We start from the raw sequence: 6,000 nt of genomic DNA, 5'->3' as shown, positions 1-6,000 counted from the left end.
AATTAAAAAATATCACATTAATATGAGGTATAATAATAGTGTGCATGGAATTCTCGCATATCTGCGTGCTTATTTATAATATTTGTATAGTTGTTTTCGAACTTGCAAAAAGTTTTACACATTTAAGAATTCGAAAATCATCACTCTAGTACAGGGTGTTTTAAACTGAGGTCCATGTATCACTTGAGGGTATGTGGATTATTTTTTAGGGGTCCACGAATTGCTTTCTACATATATATCATTCACTGTCAAATTATGTTGTACGTTGAACAAGGATATAGGTGTTGCTCCGGATTACGGCGGTCCATCCACTGAGTGGGTTTCTTATAGAATCACAGATTTATGTAGTCTTAACTGCTTGCGGTAACTTAAAAAAAATAACAGACCGTTAGAGGACGGTAGAGCAGCCCTGGGTTGTCCATATATACTGAATTTATTTGCACTCAATCATTACTGGGAATAACAAATATTACTTTGGGATGTTCCAAAACAAATCCGAGCTACAACACATATTGATTTGTTTGTATTTTTATTTAACGATATTTGGTTGTAGTTTAGAGGTCGATGATGGACGAGAGGATGTAGTTTACACTAAATTGGATTGCTAGGCTCCGCCATATCTTGGTACTTTTTTAACCTTACATGTACTGACCCTACTGCGTTATTTTGCTCACTGTTTTTGTTATTTTCCTAGGACTACAAAATAAAATGATTATAAAGCCTCTCTAGTGGCTATTCTAATCTTGTTCATATATCCGCTTGTGAGCGTAAAGTAGCTACTCTACGTTTTCAAAAGCAAGTTAGGCTACTCAGTGATTAAACTGGGTAGACTCAGTGAAAACTAGAATTCAACACGCTGCAACTAGCTATACCAGCCCATTCAGGCAAATCAGATAAGAAAGAAATATTGATACTAAAGAGTTTGGCGATATTGGATTTGGACACTATTAGTAGTAAATTCAGACATGTTAGGCCAAAATCAATTTTAGACTACAGTGCTTTATGTATATGTAAGTTATCTGTGAGTAGTTTATGGCGATTTGTGCTAAAACACTTATAAAATGATCTTAAAATCAGAAGACAACTGAAATAATTAAAAAACGGCACATAGTGACGAAGCGTTATAACTGTACAGTTTATCAGTAGATTAAGAGCAATCACATGGCATAATATATGTGATACACACTGTGCATAGTACAAAGCGTAAATCAACGACAAAAAACAGTTTAGTTTCACAAGCTTATGAGTTTTGACTAATTTATCAGCATTTTATATAGTTTTTCTACGTGATTTGTCGGAACAAAGAACAACGCATTTATCACAAATAACTTAATGTAGGCTTTGACAAACAATGGGTCAGCCTCTATAGACAAATCTAAGACAGTTTGTCGTATAATGAAAAAAACAAAAATATGCAGTATAATGGCTAAATAGGTTACTTTGAAGAAAATTCGGTGCAGTGAAATTATATTTTTTACACAACTGGTCGCGAACAACAAGAAAGTCGAAATTAGAATAGCATTACGGCCGAACTAAACCAAAGTTCGGAATAAGGCAAAATTAGGCTAAAAATCAACTGAAAGTCGGAACAACCTCTCCACAGAAATAAGGCCCAAACCAGGGGCCGGCACCGTTTTCTTATAGTCATGGGCCAGGGCCAAATTCAGAAATGTCTCGACAGGCCGTAAAATTTAACTATCAATTTTGTTGTTTGAACGTGTGGTTTTTTTTGGCCATTGTAAATGGGTCGGACTTCATTTTAGAAAAAAGGTGGTAAAGTGTTTTCACAAAGAGGCCGGATGACTTATATAGGGTCGGACGACTGTAAGGCCTGACGTTCGCGGATTGAAAATGAATTTTAGATTCTGACTTCATTGATTAAGTTAGAGGAAGGAATTTTTTTTCAATTAAGTAAATTGCTGTATTTAAGGGTTGAAGGGGATTCGTCATGCAGGAATTTGCAAATATTTTGGAATTCTGCCGTCGGTCTGACGTACAGCGAAACAAAACTCGAATATTTAGGTTTTGCAAATCGCGTTTTTGTATTCTCTAAACAACTCGCGACAACACCAATTTTCAGATCATTGAGAGTGTTTTCAAACGGTCGTGAACTGGTTTTGGCTACAGCCTCAGTAAGCTGCATTGAATAATTACAGCACTGCATAGGGCAGCTTTGTAGGCTTTAAGTACTGTAATCTTAAGAACGAAGCTAAATGAGTGGTTTTACCAAGCGCTTGGAGATTTTCTAATTCAGTGAGTCTATTCAGCAGATCAGGAACAAACCATTAAGAATCGATGCGTGAATGTTGAGGAAGTTCTTTCAGCTAAACGCGCAAAGCTTTTGCAGCTGTTTTTATAGCTTACCCTTTATAAAAGGAAACATTCTAAGTAAATAACAAGAAAATAGATTTAGTGTTCAGAGTTTGTAACCAATTTTGCAAGATTGGTGACGGGCATACATTGGTGTTTTGGTGCACTGAATCCGGGCCTCCTATGCCCTTGTTGTCCCGCAACCCGTTTTAATTTAAAAATCGACCCTTTAGGTTTGACAGTAGGAAATCATTTGTTAGCTATAGCAGTGTTTTGCGTTCTGGTGGCCGCAAGAGGTTATCTGTGGGTTTGTCTTGTCCTGTCCGAAAAGCAAACAACAGTACTCAAAAACTAGCAGTAGAAGGAGTGACCGTATAGTCTATAACCCTGTGAACTTTTTTGGTTTGGTGAACCCTTAAAGTTTTTCCGACAAACTCATGCAGCCTGTTTACTTAAAAGGTAAACTGACTTAAATAGCGATATGAAAAAAAAAATATTTAATGACTGGTTTGTCATTAAATATGTCAAATATTAATGATTCATTGAAAGTTTGTGATGCACCCTGGTCTACGTTTTCGTACTGGTGCACCGTGCACACCGGTTGAAGAGCACTGGGCTAACCACTAAGTTAATTGCATTTGCTACAGCGGCGGTTCTTAAACTGTGCGTCGTTTTAGCTTAGAAAGGCGTCACAAAGTGATTCCGCTTTGTATCTACAACAGTTTGATGTATTTTTTTAACAAACAATTAAAGAAATTGAGAAATATTTAGGATTACAGTACGATTTGAACGCTTAGCTCAGGGGAATATTTAAAAATAAGACTGATATATTTAACAGTAAAACTACATCAAATTCAGCCAATTTTATATTTTTGGAGAGTAATACCCCCGTCTGCTACCCAATATAGTGCGACGAGAAAATTCCACGAGGACAAAAAACTAATCTATATATCACCGCTATTTGGAGTGATGTTCAAACCAGCCAGAATACTGCAACGAAGGAAGCCCGTACTTTTGATCATGGGCGTTGTTGCTTTTGTTTTTATGCATTCTGTATTGGATTTAGAATACAGGTAGGCATTGACAAACTACAGCGTGTGCTTATAAGAGTAAGAGTGGTGCCGATTCTGTGCCTTTTCATTGGAACAAATTGCAGTGAATTGTAACCCATATATAAAATTCGTTTGTTGTTGCTATACGCTAAAAGTGCAATAAACGTGTTCTGCGTGAAATCGTAGCGAATTGTGAATGTTTATTTATTCTCCTATGCTAATAGTTCAAAAAACGTATTCTGTGGCCAATCGAAGAGAATTGACAACGAAATGTAACGAATTACAGCCAATTTTAACGAATTACAAATATTCGTTTGTTCGGCTACGCTAGAAGGGCAAAACCATAATCGGTGATCATTTACTGAGACACATTAAGCGCTACTCGACAGGATACGCTCATTTCCTATATTTGGAACTGGCGTACCTCTATTAGTTTATTGTAAGTGGTTCGGTGAACTGGTGAAGCCTTACAGTAGAAGTGGAGGTTCGTACTTCCGCCAGACTGGTGTAAAATTTATCTTTTTTAGTTTTTCGTTCGGCGTGGTCTAGTTGACATAAAAAACTCTAAATAGAATGCAATTCCTAGGCCTCTGTAATTAAAATTAAAACCAACCAAGAGAAATATTTATACCATGTGTGAGACCTGAATACACCATCTAACTGTAGTCGGCAACCTACGACCAGCGGGCTGAATAAATCATATGACCTGTACCTCTTTTACAAACTGCATGGTTTGAGGCTATTACCCATTATTTATGGCAATGTAAAAATGTAAATGCAAAAAAGTCCCGCTTTGGGCGAAATTTGTCTAATTATCTCGTATATGTTTATGTTTTGAGGGAATCTCTTCAGTCTATAAAGTTCGCCATGCAGACCCTGAAACTATCAACAAGGAAGTTTTGCCAACAGCGCTTCGCACGAGTTTATTGTGGCATTTAAACATGAACGTGTAGCCTAACATTAGGAGTTTAACGGCCGTACTCATATAGCATCGTAAACTAGGGCTAAACAATTAGATTTATAGCCTTTTTTTTTAAATTATTCTTAATACACCTGTTCTTTGTTATTATAGATGACGCTGTGTGGACTTAATTTTAACCAAACAAATGCAATTTTTTTCGCCCGAAATTTAGACGTATTTTAAATTGCAAAATAAATTTACAGGTCCTCCTCATCTTAAAATCAGCCGCGGTCATAAAATGGTTAAAAACTACTCGTTTGAACAACAAAAAAGTTGTGATTTAAAGTTTATTGCCGCTCGCCATGACCTTGCTGTGATCGGTTTTGACCAACACGATTGTTCAAAAGCTTGTCAACAGTGAAAAATTGTTGTGTTATAGTGCGCCGCGAATTTGTTTTCACAACTTGCCAAGCGCTTAACAATTTTTGAGAAGCACTGATGCGTAGCGACCTATGACGACATTCATGAGTTTATTTTGAATTTTTATTCATAGAGTCTATCGAATTTGGGAGAACTTCAATTGGCACGTGTCCAAAGGTATTTATTGTGCTTTGTATAGCTTTTGTTACTTTAGGTATGCATAATTTATGTTGACGATGGAACATTAAAGGCGAATATAAGCTCATCTTTTTCGGTTAATTTAGCGATTTGTTCCCGTGTTTGAATAGATGATATTCTTTAAGCCGACAAAATTTATTTTTTTTAAGCTTTTTGGTTTACTTTAGGCTTTATTCTGTAATCAATTTATCAAAAATACGAAAGTCACTGTGTAATTATCGGCAGAGAAGTCGAACCGGAAGTTTATGAACCGGAAGTTTATGAACCGGTTTTGGGACGATTTTTTTCCGAACCGGAACCGTCAATTGTAAGATTTTAAGGAGCCGAACCGGAACTAAAGCGAATATTTTTAAAAAAAAAAAAAAAAAAAAAAAAGCTGAACCTTTATCGAACCCGAACCTGTAAAAAAAAAGCGGCTCACTCCCGCATGACGTCACCTCTAGTATTATACAGAGTCGGGTTATGCCATGTTCAAAATTTTATGAAAGAAAAAAACAGTTTCATTAATAAAACGTTGATTTTTTAATTTTTTACATATTGTAACAATGAACTGCTTGTTTTTTAATACGTTATCAATAATTTTATCACGTCACGAAACTTTAAATACGAGTTGTTATTCAATAATTATGCTCTACATCTGCTCTACATCCACCTTCTTGGGTTTAACGTAACTAATATTGCATCCCAATTGGAACTTTATGAACCGATTTTGAAATAACGACGGTCGAACCGGAGCTGAATCGCAACTTTTAAATTGCCCAAAACCGAAACCGGAACTGAACCGGATTCCGAAAAAATTCTTGAACCCGAACCGAACCAAAACCGGAAAAGTCAAACGGTTCGACTCTCTGGTTATAGGTGGCTTGGCTACAAAAATGGTCGCATGGTAAAATGCGTAATATAAAAAGGAAGCCTTGTCCTAGACTTTCTACCGAAAAACAAATAAAATTGTTTATATGCTACCAAGGACGTCGTTATGCTGAAACAAACAAAACGATAAAATTAAAACTAGCAATTAAAGGTACCAGCTTATTGGGTTCTGTTGTTAACTTACTTTATTTAATAAATTTATCTTTCAAATAGAAATCGCTGCCCTGGTTGACAAATAACGATTAAAAT

Source organism: Ascidiella aspersa, chromosome 4 (genome assembly GCF_963924565.1).
Source record: "Ascidiella aspersa chromosome 4, kaAscAspe10.2, whole genome shotgun sequence".
NCBI lineage: Eukaryota > Metazoa > Chordata > Ascidiacea > Phlebobranchia > Ascidiidae > Ascidiella > Ascidiella aspersa.
This window is presented reverse-complemented; position numbering follows the sequence as displayed.